Here is a 17,625-nt window from a genome sequence, read left to right as displayed (position 1 = left end):
GTCGGGGGGTGGGCAGCGGGGGTGTGAGGTGGGGGGGGGGGGGGGGGGGGGGGGGGCAATCTGACCCTGAATATGGGGGTAACATAGGAAGGTAAGCTTAGCCTTTAAGCCGGGGTCTCAAAGTACCGGCCTGCGAACCGGTACCATGTGGCCCGCAGTCAGCTGAGAAGTCAGGCACACAGTCACTTACTGCTTACCTGACTTGGGGTGCAGCTCTCAGTTGCAGACCGCACAGCTGCTCCTGGCGGTGTCAGCGCACAGTGTGTGCTCTGACAGTCTTCATTGAACGCCGGCCCGAATGGATGGATTAGTGAGGTTTTCCATTACTAACCAACCACTGGATCACCAGGGAATGTGCCCCCTCCCTGCAAAAAATGTAAGCAGGTGACGGGACCCTTTCTTTTATTTTAAGCTGCGAGTGTGTATTAGTGTATGTGTATTTCTGTGTATGCATATTTATGTGTGAATCTGTTGGTCCACTATGATTAAAAACAAAAACCACACGCATATACTGACACTGCACACATATACACATACTGATATGACACACACACACACACAGAGAAACATTAACACACATACCGACATCACTCACAGAAATCCTGACACACATACGCAAACTCACAAAAAAATATACTGACACTGCATACGAATAGACCATCACAAGCACATACACTTGACATAAACGCACGCAGACATTAACATTGCTACCATAGTTACATTATGTTTGAAGTATGAAACTTTATTAAATTTGGCAAGCGGCTCGCATGGGAGAAGATAATTTGTCCAGTGGCCCCCAAGTGAATTGAATTTGAGACCCCTGCTTTAAGGTAAACCCTGTAGTAGCAATTAAAATTGCATGTGCAGTAGAAATTCGTTATAGTTGCCTTTTACTGTTCTTGTGAATGGGGAATATTACAACCACACTTTTTTTTTTTTTTTTTACAAGAATCCCCCCCCCATCCCATCCCTTTGCATACATACCCCTCTGTGTCCACAGCAGCCACCTGTGGTGTATACATCCTTCAACACTCCTCCAGTACTGGCAATGCCTGTGCAATAACTTCCATAGGCCTGAACAGAGCCATACTTCTAGATTCTCAGCTATAGGAGCATGGCTCCCTTTATTATTATTATTCAGGATTTATATAGCGCCAACAGTTTGCGCAGCGCTTTACAATATAAGAAAGACCTTACACTACAATTCAAGACAAGATGGTAAGGGGGGCTCTGCCCTTGAGAGCTTACAATCTAAGATGTCTATGGGGAGTTACTGCTCAGGCATGGCCAGCACTAAATGAGCTTTCTTTACAGAGAATGTAAATACCACGAGAGGTTGTCCGCTGTCATGGAGGGGTAAATGTGTGGGGGGCTGGGTTTTTTTGTACAAAAAGTGCAGTTGTACTTTAACGCTTAGGGGGGAATTTATCAAAACTTGAGCAGACAAAAAATGGAGCAGCAGTGCATGGCAACCAGCTTCTCTTCAGTTTGTTTAGTTATAATTTCAAAATTAAATAGAGACACTGATTGGCTGCTGTGCACAGCTGCTCCAGTTTTTGTCTGCTCCAGTTTTGATTACTTCCCCTCTAAAAGGTGCCCATACACTTTCGACCATCGCAAGACTTTTGTCTTGCGATGGTCGTAAGCTTATTAAAAGCTTGTACGATCTGCCCACCTTGGACAGGCAGATCGTACTTGAGATCATCGAAAGCCCGCCCTGCTGAGGGGCGGGCTTCCGATGACCGCAATGCAGAACGGGCAGTTCCGCAGCTGTCGAACGAGCAGGCTAGAAACCCGCCGACAATCGTACGATTCTCCGCGGGTTTTCGAGCATGCTGGTTCAACAAAAGACGTGCGATCGTACAGTAAAAACGGTCGCACGTCTTCGTTCACACTGCTCGATTCTCGTACGATCGCGGGATTTCGCCCGCTTCTCGTACGAGAATCGAGTAGTGTATGGGCACCTTTAGTGTCTTGGGTGTATACATGTAATGAATTGTGGGAATTCATATGTCCATAATCGCTGCATAGATTTATTTAATGTAGAAAACAAGTTGGTCTGTGCTCTATTTATTTTGCAATTTTATTTATTTAGTTCATATTTTTTTTGGGGGGGGGGGGCTGAAAATGTTATTAGAAAGCACTACCATAAGTTAGGCCTGATTATAGTCATGACTCCTGACAATTAAGTAGAACAAACTGAAAGGGGGCAAATACATTTTCACAACAATGTACGTGTCCTATCTATAGAGAGTGGGAAAGTGTCTTGCTTTAATAGGACAAAAAACTCTGACAACAGATCCAGGAGATGGCTTCTGGAAAAACATACATTTTATAGAGTTGGTACGGGAGTAGTTCCAAATCATCTCCTACAAAACAAACATTACTTCAGCTAGTAGCCTCAAGACATGGCAGAGTGCAGTATAATGCACACAAAAGACATCAGTCATAAGACTGCAGACTATATAAATGCCTCTATTTTATGATGGGAGACTACAAAATGTACTGTTCCCACAAACAAGAAGGTATGAATAAAAAAGGCAAAATACAAATTCTCACCCAACTATTGCTGGAGAGACTGTGGGCACATGGGTAACCTGAATCGTACCCTGTGGTCCTGTAAGAACTTGAGTAGTTTCTGGAGGAAACTACTCAACCATACATTTGAATGGTTAGTTCTCTATGACTAAACCCAAAGGGTGAGAGACTGTGGATCAACCTGGGGAAACTGTCAGTGTTTTTCTGTACTGTTGGATCCATCAAGTCTTTACAATGGTAGAATTCTCGTGGAGCGCAGCTTTTTGTAGAACTTTCAACACAAATGGCAGCACGTTTGGTAGCCTGCACCTGAGATACAGCCATACTGCAGTCTGTGTGTGGGATGTGAGCGGTGTTTGTTCATTTTGGATTACATATCTTTTGTATGGTTGAGTAGTTTCGTATTGTCACTTTCTAAAGATGATTGTTCTGGCTCAATCATCTTTTTTGACGTGACAAACCTAATAATATACTGTACCTATGTTCTATTACAATTCCTGTACTAAGATTTACTAGTAACCTATTCTTTCTACCTCTCCCCCAACTTTACTGTTTTTGTACTGCCTTTTCTTTTGCTAATCATCTATATGATAAGCTTATTTTGTCCATTTCTTTATGCAAACTATAGAAAATATTTTGAATCACCACGGAAATCAAGATTCTACAACCCTAATATTCAAGTAGAAACAACAAACAATTCTTAATGGAGCTTTTAAGGTGTGTTCTTTAGAATGTAGAGGGACATAACCAGACCTATACTAACACATAAATTACATGTATAATTTATTGAAAAAACAACCACTTATAAAAGTACATACAAGATCTATACATAAAACAAATAATCACTCATGTTAAAAACATATCAAATAGCAGCTCCCTTAATGATATTACATATACCACGTCATCAAACCTCCCTGGAACCCGTACTGATACATTGTATATATACAATCATGGCCAAAAATATTGGCACCAATGCATTTCTGTCAGATAATGCACTACTTTGCGCCGAAAATTGCTGCAATTACAAATGTTTAGGCGTTCTCATGTTTATTTCTTTTGTTTGTATTGGTATGACACAAAAAAGTGGAGAAAAAAAAAGCCAAACATTCCACGCAAAACTCCAAAAATGGACTGGACAAAATTATTGGCACCCTCAATTAATATTTGGTAGCACAGCCCTTGGAAAAAAATAACTGAAATCAATCACTTCCTGTAACCATCAATGAGTTTCTTACACCTCTCTACAGCAATTTTGGACCACTCTTCTTTCGCCAACTGCTCCAGGTTCTTTTCCCAACTGCTGTTTTGAGATCTCTCCACAGGTGCTCTATGGGATTCAGATCTGGGGGGTGATTTACTAACCTAAACACACACACGCACCAGGTGCGTGTTAATTTTTACACAGCAAAACGTATTTATCAACCAAACACGAGCAACGTGTCACATTTTCACGCCGTTATGGTGCGTTTTTATGTATTTAGGTACGTGCGCGTCATGTAGCATGCGCCATTGGCTACACGCCGCTCTAAGCCCTCGTTCACACCTGAACGTTTTGTAGCGCGTTCTACGCTCGACGAACGCTCTACAAAACGCTCAAACATCTAAATCCCATTGTATTCAATGGGTCTGGTTCACACCTTGGCGTATTTCAGCCCGTCCCTAACGCGCTACAAAATGGCCCACGCCTGAAAAGGTACATGTACTACTTTGGGTCGTTTTTGTTGCGCGTTTCCATTGGGATACAGCCAAGTAGCCCTCGGAAACGCGCGTTTGTCGCGCAGGTGAAGGACAACCGCACGACAGACGCGCATATGCAATACGCCTAGGTGTGAACCAGGTACACACTACAAAGGTGTCTAGATTCCACCAATAGATCATGCTGGGAGGGAACACACTACAGAGGTGTATACTTGTTCGTGGCGTGTTTATAAGGTTAGTAAATCAACCCCATGGACTCATTACTGGCCAGTCCAGTACTCTCCGGTGCTTTGACTGAAACCAGGTAGACTGGAAAAGTAGCTTCTTCTGGAAAATAGTAACTGTGATTTGGTGCCTAAGCGAGTCCACGATGCATTCCCTGCAGTGGTGCTGCAGCTGATATTTAAAAGGCTATCAGGATTGATATTCTATTTTATTCTAAATTATTATTATTCTAGTATTCTAAATTACTATTAGAATAATTTGGTATACCAGTCTTAAAGCAATAAATTACTCGGTACAAGGGACAATTTGTCCTTACCTGACTGAAATGGCTTTTTAGAAAATACAAGGTGAGCATTATATGTAAGCATATATTTTATTCATATCATTTACCGGCAAGAACTTCCTTTGTGTAGACATCCCATAGCCCCAGAACTGCAGCTGGGTGCCGCCATTTTGGATATGATTTTAGCATCCCCAGCAGACTCAGATTTATCACTCTGTTGTATTTATGTTAGGTTGTCCCCTGGCTGCCACCTAAAAGGTTATGTAGTCAGGTGAAGGGCAAAAATGCTGGACCAGCACAGAGAATAATTAGACACTTCCAGAAGAGGAGAGGACTATGACGTGTAGGGAGGGAGGAGGCTGTGCTAGGGAATTTACTATCCTGAAGTAATCACATTTTCTAGCATGTTTAAAGGCACATTGCATATTAACAAAATTCAATTAAAAAAGTAAAAACATTGCAAGCAAACATTTGAAAAACATGGTTTTCCACGGCTTTTACCTGTCATTTTTTTTTTAAGTTGGTTTCAAGATCTCTTTAAAGCTGCCTACACACCTTACAATTTATCTGCAGATTTTCTGTGGTCAGATGAAAAAGGTGCAACAGATTCCTCCATCTACACTTAACTGTGTGGATGGAGTAATCTCCACCTGTGCCAATCTGTTGCACTTTTTCCATCTGACCACAGACAATCTGCAGATAATTGTAAGGTGTATGGCCACCTTAAGACAAGCAAGAACTTCCTGCTGGGGCTCCCAGCAGTGGATCAAACTCTGCCACAGTTTACTTACTTAAAATTTGGAAGGCGAATACACATCACAGGTTTTAGATGGAGAGGGTTCATATAGGTTTCAGTGTATTTCTAAACATAGATTATTTTATATGACATGGTGATTGCAAAAAATATAAGCAAATAAAAAAACTGGCATGCACATAGCAATCTCTCCAATCTTAAAGTGACATTAAACCCTCAGATTTTTTAACATAAACCAATACTGTAATGTGTGCCTTACTGTAATCCATGGTTGTTTCCCTTCTCTTTGCTGCTCTTCCTTTTAAATCCTCATATCTTCTCATGCTGGGGGAGCACTTCCCTTTGCAGCTGAGTGCCTCTTCCTGTAGTGCTGGCTCAGGTTGCAAACCTACACACAGACACCATATATCCATTCCTGAGACAAGGCAGTCTGCTGCAAAACAGAAGTTCTGCAGAGCATGAGAACAGATACAGACTTAAAAGGCCCGTCCTGCATCCATGTTCCTGGTATGTAACTCACTAGGTAGGGAAGGAAGCATCAGGTCCAAGCCCTGAAGTCTACACATTTTAAAACCAGTTCAGCAATTTATTCATTTTTTTATTTATTACAGCTATTTATATAGTGACAATTTATGCAGTGTTTTACATACAGAACATTCACATCAGTCCCTGCCCTCAAGGAGCTTACAATCCAAGGTGCCTATTGCACATGCATACAGGGCCAATTAGACAGGAGCCAATTAACCTTCCAGCAAGTCTTTGGAGTGTGGGAGGAAATCGGAGTACCTAGAGGAAACCTTTACAAGCACAAGAAGTGTCTGAAAAAATTTAAAATGGAACCTGTAGGGAAAGGCATATCTGTGCTGCTATTGCTCACTTGTTTTAAAATTGCTAACTCATCATCCTTCACTTTAAAGTCATGTCTTGTTTAATATTTAGACCACGCATTTTAGTCTTGAGGCCCATAGGGTTTAAGGAGTGCTAGCTATTGCTACTTCATATATATGCAGTGCCACCATTGGACATGCACTCTGTTACCCTGATTTTGGGTGATAGTGTGGGACAGTATGTTGAATGTTAGTTTGGCTGTGAATGTTAGTTTGAACTGCGAAGAGTGCACAAGAGGTGACAAAATGGAGTCAATCATTTTGGCACGGAGCACCAAAACTTCAGACTTCTGCCTCCAGAGATCTGACCCAATCTGCTTTAAATCCCAGTTTGCTCAATCCAATTGGGTTTTTGTTTGCTCTGTTTATGACTTTAGCGTGCAAGAAGTTGACCTACTACATATTTGACTTTTATGACTCTCATAAATGCCTTTTGAGTGGATTAACCCTGAGGTCTGCTTTACTCCAAACTTGTATGTTGCAAAAAAGTAAGATTATTTGCATATCTGACTTGCTGTACCTATAGTTCTGTGAGGCTATTAATATGGGTTTTTCAGGTGTTTAGAAGAGCCAGTTATTTGTATTTATTCAGTTCTGGGTAATATGCACATTGACCAGAAGTCTGACTAATATGGCACATGATCTGCTTCTTGGTACATCTGACAAGCATTAGTGTATTCTTGCAGTTGCCATGATTTGTTAGGTAAAAAGTAGATAGAGAAAAACTTCTTGCCAGGAATCATCAGATATAGTCATACCCAACTCTCTTTCCCATCTGCTGCGTAGTGTCAAGATGCGTTTCTGCAGCCGTGTTCTTGGTACTGTTTTAAACAGCCGGCAATTGCTGTTTAAATACAAGTGATCCGGAGTCTATACAGGCGCCGGATCGCTTATATTGTGGAGTGCCGTATCCCCCTCCCTCCCCTCCACCGCCGCCGGTATCGCCGTCGGCTTCCCAGCTTCACTGTCCCCCGTATGAGCCCAGGAACGGAGTGGTGGGTCTCCCCTGATAGATCGGAGGAGAGAATAAATCTCTCCTCCGATCACTGGACACAGAAGTGATGTGCATTACATCACTTCCGGTGTCAAAGGGCACATTCTCCTGCTCCTAGAGCCAGAAGAAGAAGCTGGTGAAGTAGATCTCTGCCTCATCAGCTTCTTTGGGGTCCCTAGGTGACATTAGGGGACATAAGAGGACCTGTCACATTATATTTGCTATCCCCCTATGCGATAGCAATAAAGCTGAGTGTAAAAAAAAAAGAAAATTGCAAAAATGAAAGTAACAGATGAATAATGCAAAAAAAAGTTTTAATAATTTTTAATGTCCCCCCACCCCCCACGTGCATGCACATAAACATGAAAAATGAAAACATGTGTCGGATGCGACTACATGCAAAAACAAAAATTGCGCCACACGTTACATATCGCCGCCAGCATCAGAGTGAGAGCAGTAATTCTAGGCCCATCAATCACTGTTAGCACTAAACTGATGAGCCCTAAAAGCGTTTAAAGCTTCTCCTGTGGGAAAATTTGGTTATTGTAGTTTTTGCGGTTTCACGGAGGCACGCAATTTGAAGGCTTGACATGTTTGGTATCTCTTTACCCGGCGTGACCCCGTCTCTTATATTTTACCAAGCAATTTGGTATTATATTCTGGTTCTGTGCACTAAATTTAATTTTAGTGTATTTTATCCTACAAATACTTGTTTGATAAACATTTGCGCTAATACTGTGTGACATATAAAATTGCAAATAGCATCTTTGTATTCTACAGGGCCTCTGCTTTCAGAAAATATATAATTGTTTGGGGGTCTGAAGCTTTTTTCTAGCCAAAAATTCAGATTTTATCGTGTGTGCCAATGTAAGAAATTGCTCCAGACAGCAAGTGGTTAAGGACCCTTTCGCTGCCAAGGCCTTTTTTTTTTTGCGTTTCTTGCACACATGTTATAATACATAAGCCTGAAAATTACTTCAAACCCCCAAACATTATATATTTTCTGAAAACCAAGACCCTGTAAAAATAAATGGCAGAAGTTGCAGGTTTCTATGTTGCACAACATTATCGCAACTTTTTATCGAACCCCAAAAATTTGTGAAAAATGCACTTAAGTTAAATTTAGTGCCCCAAAACACAATTTAATATCCATTTTGTTTGTAAATATAAAAGATGAGGAGGTTACGACGAGTAACCCCACATAGCCATGTTAAAAATTGTGCGCCTCTGTGAAACGGCGACAAAATTCAGTACCCTAAAAAGTCAATAGACAACGCTTTCAGAGCCCCTACAGGTCATCAATTTAGATATATGCCTAAATATTGTCCTAGAATTATTGCTCTTACTCTGGCGTATGCGGTGATACCCATCATGTGTAGCGCAATTGACGTTTTTGGACGCAGGCGCACCCAACACGTGTTTACGTGAATACACGCATGCTCGCAAGGGTGGGGGACTTTAAACATTGTTTTTAAAATTATTCTTACATTTATTTTAATTAATATTTTTTTAAACTGTGTTTGTTTTTATTAACTTTACTTTCATTGCTATCACATAGGGATGCTTACAAGCCCCCCATGTGATAGCATATTGGTGGTGACAGGTCCTCTTTAAGAAACAGGAACCATACCGCACTCCTTACCGGGATTCCCACTTGATGAAGATGGGTGCTCGAAATGACTGCGGATGGCACCGCCACACATGAACAATAGGAAAATTGCACCAGCACACCATAAGTTAAAAAAGAAAAATATTTTATTGCCAGTAGCTGTATCTCATTGGCAAGAGCTTTTGGGGCCTCGCAGGGTCCCCTTCATCAGGCTTAGAGGTCCTCTTTAAGGTGACACTTTAAATAAGCTATGAAAGTGCAGATCCTCCTGAAACCAAGCAATGACAGCTCAGGGACCGGAAATGATGCAATCTGCGTCGCTCCCGGTCCCATAGAACGAGGAGGAGATCTGTGAATGGACGTTCGCCATTCTCCTCCCCAGCTTCCCGCCGACACCTAGGATGACGGTTCCCGAGTCTGCAGGAGGAGTAGCGGAGCCCAGGAAACACGGCAGGGGTGTCACTGCCAATGACGTACTATGTATGTCACTGGTCGCTAAGGGGTTAAAGTGACTCACAAAAAAGGCAGCCTGTAAAAGTACAGTAAAGATACTGGTGAATGGAATCTTCACTCTAAGGCTGGCCATACACCTATAGATTTTCGATCGGAAATTTTCTTTGCTGCAAAGAACCCTCTTTCGATTCTAGCTCAAATACCCCATCAAGCACAGACCGATGTCGATTTCGATAATCGTTCATCACCGATACTAACTCACCGAATTTTGTCGATCGACAGAACTGATTTTCGTTTGCTCATGTGCAGTGTTCTTGCTGCAAATTTTATTTTGGTACGAAAACACCACTAATCCATCAATTTGGTTCGATTCGAAAAAAGTTTTCCATCCTCACCCTTCGAGAATATTCAAGCGAGATTACAGTAAAAAAAAAAATCGTTGGTGTCCCATCAACTGTTCAAATATCGTACGAAAGACCATTTGTGGAAGATTTCCAAACGAAAATCGGACAGTGTATGGGCACTTTAATGCAAAGCTACAACTGGCCCTGGGATCCTCAGCATCTGACACTGCTGGAGATAACTACATCTCCCCACTGCCCGCTGTTGTTTCACCCACTGCCTACTGTGGACCCTGAAGCTCCAAAGGGATTCACTAGTAATGTAACAGTTGGATGCGGAAACTTCTATGGGTGTTCACCAGTGCCAGGACTGGTAAGTATTATTGCGCTTTTACAGGTCGCCCTGTATTACATTTTGCATTACAGCACATAATTAGTTATACATCTTGTACACCATTCCTACTACATAGGCAGATCTAGTATACATATATTCATGTATATACATATATACATGTATTCGGACTCGGGATTCAGCATGTTTGCTTGAACGGACCCCATAGGAATACATGTCATTTTTTTAAGTGTATGCGTTTCAGTGCAGAAAAAAAATGTGCAAAAATGACAAAAACACCCTGGTGTGAACGGGACCTTAGGCAGACAGATGCCCTCCAGGTTTTTTTAGAGCGCCTCCCAGATTTTTTGAGGTATCTGTCCCAGCATTCCCTGTTAACAGTCTTGGGGCATGCTGGGCCTTGTAGTCAGCCACTACTCCCCAGCTTGTCTATCACTACAGAGCAGCATGACATCTAAACTGTTCAGTTGCAATAATAGATTTAATCTGAAGGTGGCTTTGATGATGAGATTACATCTGATATCCTGGTTCCAAGTCCCAGGGAAATGAGGCAGATGCAGTGTTCATTATTTCATTTCAGATTGTTACACTTGGGGGGAAAGCTGGAAAATGATGACTCGAGACACACGTAATGAAATGTACACTTTACAAGTAGAACAACAGAACATGCGGATGGTCTCTGCTACAAAGAGAATACACTGAGAGGTATGGTTACAATATGTTGTCAGTACACTATAAAATAATATGCGGCTTAGAATTTGCTGCTAAACATGAATATCCCATGTATTCCATTATCTACTCTACTAACAGTATTTATTTCTGAACATTACCTGCACACAGGTTACTATTTGTGTACCTCTGGAATATTTATACCTGTGCTGCAGTCTGTCTAGTAGTGTAATTTGAAGCTGTTCTTACATCACTTGTCTCATTAGCTTTGTGCTGGCGCTGTGCATCCCCTGGGCTTGCTGCCTGCAGGATCCAGATACGGATACCTCCAGGGATGTTTTTAATCTACAAACTGTTTTGTTGGCCTCCTTTCCATTTGCAGAACCTGGGTATTGTGACTCCTCTATGCTCACACTGCACTACTACATACTACTGATCTTTGCATCCAAACTAACAAATATAATTATTAAATTCTAAAGCCGAGTGCAAATAAAGAGAATACTGTTCATTTCATATGCCAAAGCCATAACCAATAAAAAGTCTTCAGAATGCCTTTTTTTAGCGTAGTTGTCACCATGGCTCACCCATAGGGGCACAGCCAGCCCCCCTGGTCCTGGCCCCATCGGGTCAGCAGGGGGTCTGGTAGCTGTTGCCTGTTGTTAACTCATATGGCTCTCCAAAGGGGTTGGAAAGGGGCCCTGCCAGATAGGCTGTACTGGGCCCCATAATTTCTATGGCAGCCCTGGTTGTCACTACCTGGATGAGAGAACATTGTCATAAAAATCATCCTAGCTATCTGGGTCCCATATATTACCTAAAGTTCTAAAGAGCTGAGAAATGTATAGATAATAATGTGTAGGTTGTGTTGTTTCACAATTTGAGTGTCAGCTGCTGGATAGTTTATTATAATTTTAATCTAGTGCGGAAAAGATATATATATATATATGTATATATATATATATATGTCAAATAAAGCAAAATGATGACAGCATAGGGAAGGGAGGAGGTTGCATGCAGACATACACAGCTAACAATTAGCAGAAAAAAGAAAGTGATTTGTTGCCAGCCACGCATCCATTCATGCTCACTTGCAAATAAGAGCCTGGAGTTAATGAGCAATGGAAGCCATCCCAAGGGAAGCAACAAGGCTGACGAAACAACAAGCAGCTTGCTGAGGCAATAGGCAGCACAGTTACACCAGGCCAGAAATGTAACAGACACTGTGCACAACCTCCCACTACTCCCAAACTCTGCACAGGTGCACAATCTGTGTATTAACTATTGAGCATCTATCGCTATTGATTTATATAGCACCAAAGTTCTTCACAGTGCAGTGGAGATCTATAACAAAGAATGTATACATAAACAAACACATTCAATCTATCATGAATGCTACTGCTAGACTCATCTACCTAACCACTCAGTGTCTGCAACTACCCTCTGTCAATCCCTCCATTGGCTTCCACTCGCCCAAAGGATAAAGTTCTAAATATTAACAACCACTTACAAAGCCATTCCCATATTATAGTAATAATATTAATATATACATTCCTTCCAAATTTGTGAGAGGGACAACAGAGGAGAAAAAAAAAACGGGACAGAATTTGATTTGGTTCCAAATGAGGGACAGTCCCTCAAAATGAAGGACAGTTGGGAGGTTTGTATATGTAATCTAATATATGTAATATATGATCAGGGTAACATTTTTTCTGGCAGCCACACAGATTTACAGATACTGACAGGTATCTGGCGGAGGCCCAATTAACAACAGGGATTACCTTACATCTCCTCCCAAAATTCCCTGGAGTTGGTAACAGGGCATAGCAGGATGAAGAATGACAATGAGCCCTGCGTTGGGTCCAGACGGCGCAGTGGATAATCTGGAGACAGTCTAAATACTGCTGTGGTGCTGGAGAGGTTTAGCATGGATCTGTGTAGCATGCTGGTTTGTAGATTGGGCACAGGGCATCAGAAGTGAAGTCAAAGTCCAGGCCAAAGTTGAAATTAAACATCAACCAAAGGTACCAAGACAGCAGATAAAAGGTAAAGTCAGGACACAAGTCAAAGTCAGCAGATACGACCACTTACAGAGTCAGGGGGAAAGCCACAGGACACAGAATAATAGTCACAGGAGAGCAGAAGCACAGGTCAAGTCACAGGTCACAGCTGGCGATTACTTAACAACTCTTTTAGGAAGTGCTAAGCTTTAAATGTGGCAGTTAGCGCCAACGCCATGGTTGGATGGGCACAGCCAGGACCCTAAGTTTCAGAGCACATGCTGCAATATGTGTGCACGCAGATACCCAGGCATGGCTATGAGTCCCACATTCCTCATACTGTATATACAAGGACTACAGAAAGGAAACCCTCCCATGATCCCTGCCAAATTGGGTTAAAGTTAGGCATTGTTGCCAATTCTACACAATTTTGCGGAGATGCTTGTCTTTACTGTTAATATATAGATGAATACAGATGACAATCACTAGTGTCCTATGAGCACTGATGTATCTTCCTACAAGATCAGCAAAAAAGTCACATACATTAAAATAATTCTGTCATTTCATAACTGTTTCGTCTTTTGTTTTCGGTTTGATCAAGAAGTTGGCATTCGTGTTCTACCCCAATGACTGAAATACTTTGTACCACTATGCCACCGCCTATGATACAAAATACTGTATATATCGAATTAATTTTGACATCTGCGTTGGCATAGGACATTATTACAATGAACACAGATGACAATGACTGGTGTCCTATGAGCATTGATGTAGCTTCCTATAAAATCAGAATCACAGTAAAAAAAAAAGTCACATAAATATAAAGACGTCTATCATATCTTGACTCTTCTTTAATTAATACGCACAGATGTATGGGGTGTACCATCAAGAAGTTTGCATTCATGTTCTACCCCAATGACTAAAATACTTTGTACTATGTTAACGCTTTTGATAGAACATTTATATCACATTAATTTTGACATCTGTGTTGGCACAGGACAGAATGGCCCCTTTATTTCTTAGAACTTCAAGGACATGGCATGTTATAAAGCTGATAAGCTATGTAGGGGTAGGCATCTTAATCTCAAATGGTGAATGCAAAGCAAATTATTTTAGAGTCTTCATAGTTCATTTCCAAGGACAAGAGATAACACTAAAAGAGAACAACGTAGGAATATTAGTGAATTAGTGTTCCTCTGTTAAGGGATTTATTTCTACCTTTCTCCCCAGGAATTTAAGTGGCACAGACAACAGCTTGGATTTAGCTTTCATGTAGTAGTATATATATGCGTTAGTGAATTACAAATCAAGGAGGTCCGGTGCATAAAGTTTTCCTCAAGCTGAGGTCAGAATCGCGGTCCGAACAGAAAGGTAATTCAGTTCATTTGTGTACCAAGGTCCGCCATTTAGGCTCCATTCACACCAGCAGCTATACTGCAACACCCAGCTGCTGGTGTATGTTCCCAGCAACAAGGCGCATCAAACTATTTTTTTCCTATTTTGTTTGTTAGACGTGTCCCCTCCCCATTTACATGCACGTGCATGCCTTACATGCATGTGTTCATTAAAATCAGATAGCAGGGCGGCAGGGTTGGTTTTATTTATTTTTTTTAATTACCTTTTTTAAATGTTTTCTTCACTTAACTTTTGCTATTACAAAGGGGTTGACAAGACCCTATGTGACAGCATTTGGAGGTCACAGGTTCTCTTTATAGAGACATCAGGGAACTATTAGACCTCTGATATCTCTCCTGCCCTCCAATACAGACCATCAAGCACAGAAATATGCTTAATCTTCTGTTTACCTGGCACTTCAGCCGGCTTCTGACAGCTGAAGCAGGAAGCGCTGAGAGCACAACGCTTCATGCTTCAGTGATCCCAGGGCAGATCAGTGAACCAGTGGACCAGTCTGCTCCTAATTTCCATTCTGACCATGTTTGCAAAGGAGGGGGGACTGAAAAATCAGCGGGAGAGTGCAAGGAGGGGAGGCACAACAGTGAGGGGTGCAGGGAGCGGGGCACAACAGCAGGCTAGTACAATCCCATTAATATTAGCAGGGGATAATTGTGAATCTATTGCCGGCAGTGTATTGGGAATGTGCACTGTATATATGTACTACATATAGAGTATACACTGCAGGCAATATATTTACAATTATCCTCTGCTAACATCCTCTGCTAACATGAATGGGTTAAATGATCTGTAGTACAACTACATGTTATGTACATACTATGTACTATGGATCATTTAATCCAGTGGTTCTCAACTCGTGGGTCGCGACCCAAAAGTGGGTCGCGACACCCTCTGCAGTGGGTCGCGGCGTCATGTCTGCATAGACCGGCCCATCTGCATTAGAAAGAACTAGAGGGGGAATTTGTGGTTCAGCCTGTGGAACCTTACGTTTTTATTTTAATTTTTTTAAATATTTAATTTTTATTCTTTATAAACTTTTTAATTTTTTTTAATTCATTTACTTTCAGCAAAATATATATTGCTGAATACTGCACAAGTTGTTTTGTGTAATAAATTAAAATGTTTCAGAAATGAAATCATTTTTGGGTCACGCCTTAATGACCAAGGAAACATGTGGGTCCCGAGGTTACACAGGTTGAGAACCACTGATTTAATCCATTCATATTAGCAGAGGATAATCGTACATCTATTGTCTGCAGTGTGTACTCTATATGTTGTACATATAGAGTACACACTGCAGACAATAGATGTACAATTATCACCTGCTAATAATCATTCGTTCCTAATAGGGACCACCCTTGCCCTCACTTACTGCTCGATGAAGGTGCCTCGCTGGTGAGGTTGTAGTCAGCACTGTGCTGGAGAGCAGCGGCGAGTCAGCGCTGGTCCGGTGGGAGGAGCTCCAGGTGGGGTCCTAACTTAGTTGGCCGGCGACTGCCAGAGGTGCCGCGCGTGTCGGGATCCTCTGGCAGTTGCCGGCCAGCTAAATTAGGACCCCACCTGGAGCTCCTCCCGCCGGACCAGCGCTGACTCGCCGCTGCTCTCCCGCACCGAAGGTAAGTGAAGAAAAAAAAAAAAATAGCGCAAGCATCGGGGCATTTTGACAAGTACAAGTACTTGTCAAAATGTCCTGTTTTTTCCGCCCTCACCCCTTCAGCGCCCTCAGGCGGCCGCTTGACTTGCCTTGCGGTAGCGCCGGGCCTGCAAGTGATCTGGGTGAGTGCTGCCCGAGAAACTGTATATTGGTATTTCTCCTCCGTGAGATATTGGTTGGTGTCAAAGAGGGAGAGGAAACAAAAATAGGTGAAGGTGAATCACAAGCAATTTAGAGGTGTATAGAGAGCGTGTAGAGACTGACCGTGAGGTTCTTAAAGATGTGTAGTCATCGACGACGAGATTCGTGTTGGAGGGATCCTCTGGATCTGGATGGTGTGCGGGACGTGCTGCTGGGCTGTGTTGCGGCGGCTTGAGGTTTGTCAGTCCTACCGGCTGGTGCTGGCCGGGAGCTGGAATGTCTGGTAGGTTGGTGGGTGGGGGACGCCGACTGCGTCCCACATTGAAGGGCGTCGGAGATAAACGAAAACCCGTGCATATTTTTTCCAGTGTATCCACAGCCAACCATAACCCAGCGCAGGTTGGCGATCTTGGTCCAGACAGAATCGCCACTTGGTCTGTGTCTGGACCGCATTCCCCATTTAGTGACCTCTGGTATATATCATGCAGCAGAGACAGAACGGGTATTATAAAACCGGAAATTACAGTGACAAAAATAGTATGCATATTAAGAAACAGTGGACATACATAGCACCTTACTAAAATGTCTACAGAAAAAAGTGGAAGGTGGATACAGAGTTTTCAAAAGCAGCAAGAATGATTGTTTTGTTAGCACAATGGCTAGGTATTAAATCTAATATGCCAAGCAAAAGTGTCTGTATTCAAAGAATACAATGTCAGGAGACATAACTCAACAAAACATGCAAGTACACATGACCAGCTTTTCAGGTCAGATTAAAACCGATAAAGTCCATTTTTTTTGTTATTAAGGCAGCTGAAAAAATATCAGCGACAACAACAAAAATAAGTTGTATCCCAGCTAAAGTCACAGCAAAAAGACGCAAACAATTTTCTGATGGTGAGTTTGTAAAAGAATCTCTAGATAGAATTTGCACTACGGCATGCCCTAAAGACAAGGAAATGGTTAAAAAAAATCAGCCTCTTACATAAAACTTTATCAAGAATAGAACATCTTTCTGGCAGCAAATAAATCACAGATCAACAGGCTAGATGTTAGGCTACAGCAGCAAACCTCTTTTTTTTTAAACTCTATAACTTTAGTGAGCTGGTTGGCCTCTTAATTAATACAGCATATCTGTCCTAAGATGTGGTGAACACATTGATTTTCTTTTTTCAGCCTCTTTTCCTTTATTATGACCTGTTTATCCTGTGAATAACACACTTCCTGTCCCAGGGTGGCTACGTTCACTCTTCCACTTTATCTGTAAAAGGAGCCATGGTTACCACCCTGGCTGATCTTCAAACATACATCTGCCTTTGTTTATCTCCATTGCAGTGGAGGATTAGTAGTTTACAGAAGAAAGATATGGTTGTCCGTTCTTTCTGTTAGGCTAACAGGAAGTAACAGAGTCATTGCACTTCTGATAAAATCAACAGATATTTGCAATACATGCTAAAAATGTATTAGTCTGAAAAAAGAAATCTAATTCAGCCACCACGCCTAAGGACTGGCAAACTGTTTCTGGGTTTAGGCTAATGTATAATTATTCCACCTAGTATATAACTGGGGTCAATGCCATTTGCACAGCATTCCCTGCACTAGATGGAGACACCTAGT

The sequence above is a fragment of the Nanorana parkeri genome, unplaced genomic scaffold (genome assembly GCF_000935625.1).
Source record: "Nanorana parkeri isolate BGI_ZX_2015 unplaced genomic scaffold, ASM93562v1 scaffold672, whole genome shotgun sequence".
Lineage (NCBI taxonomy): Eukaryota > Metazoa > Chordata > Amphibia > Anura > Dicroglossidae > Nanorana > Nanorana parkeri.
Note: the sequence above shows the minus strand (reverse complement) of the source record.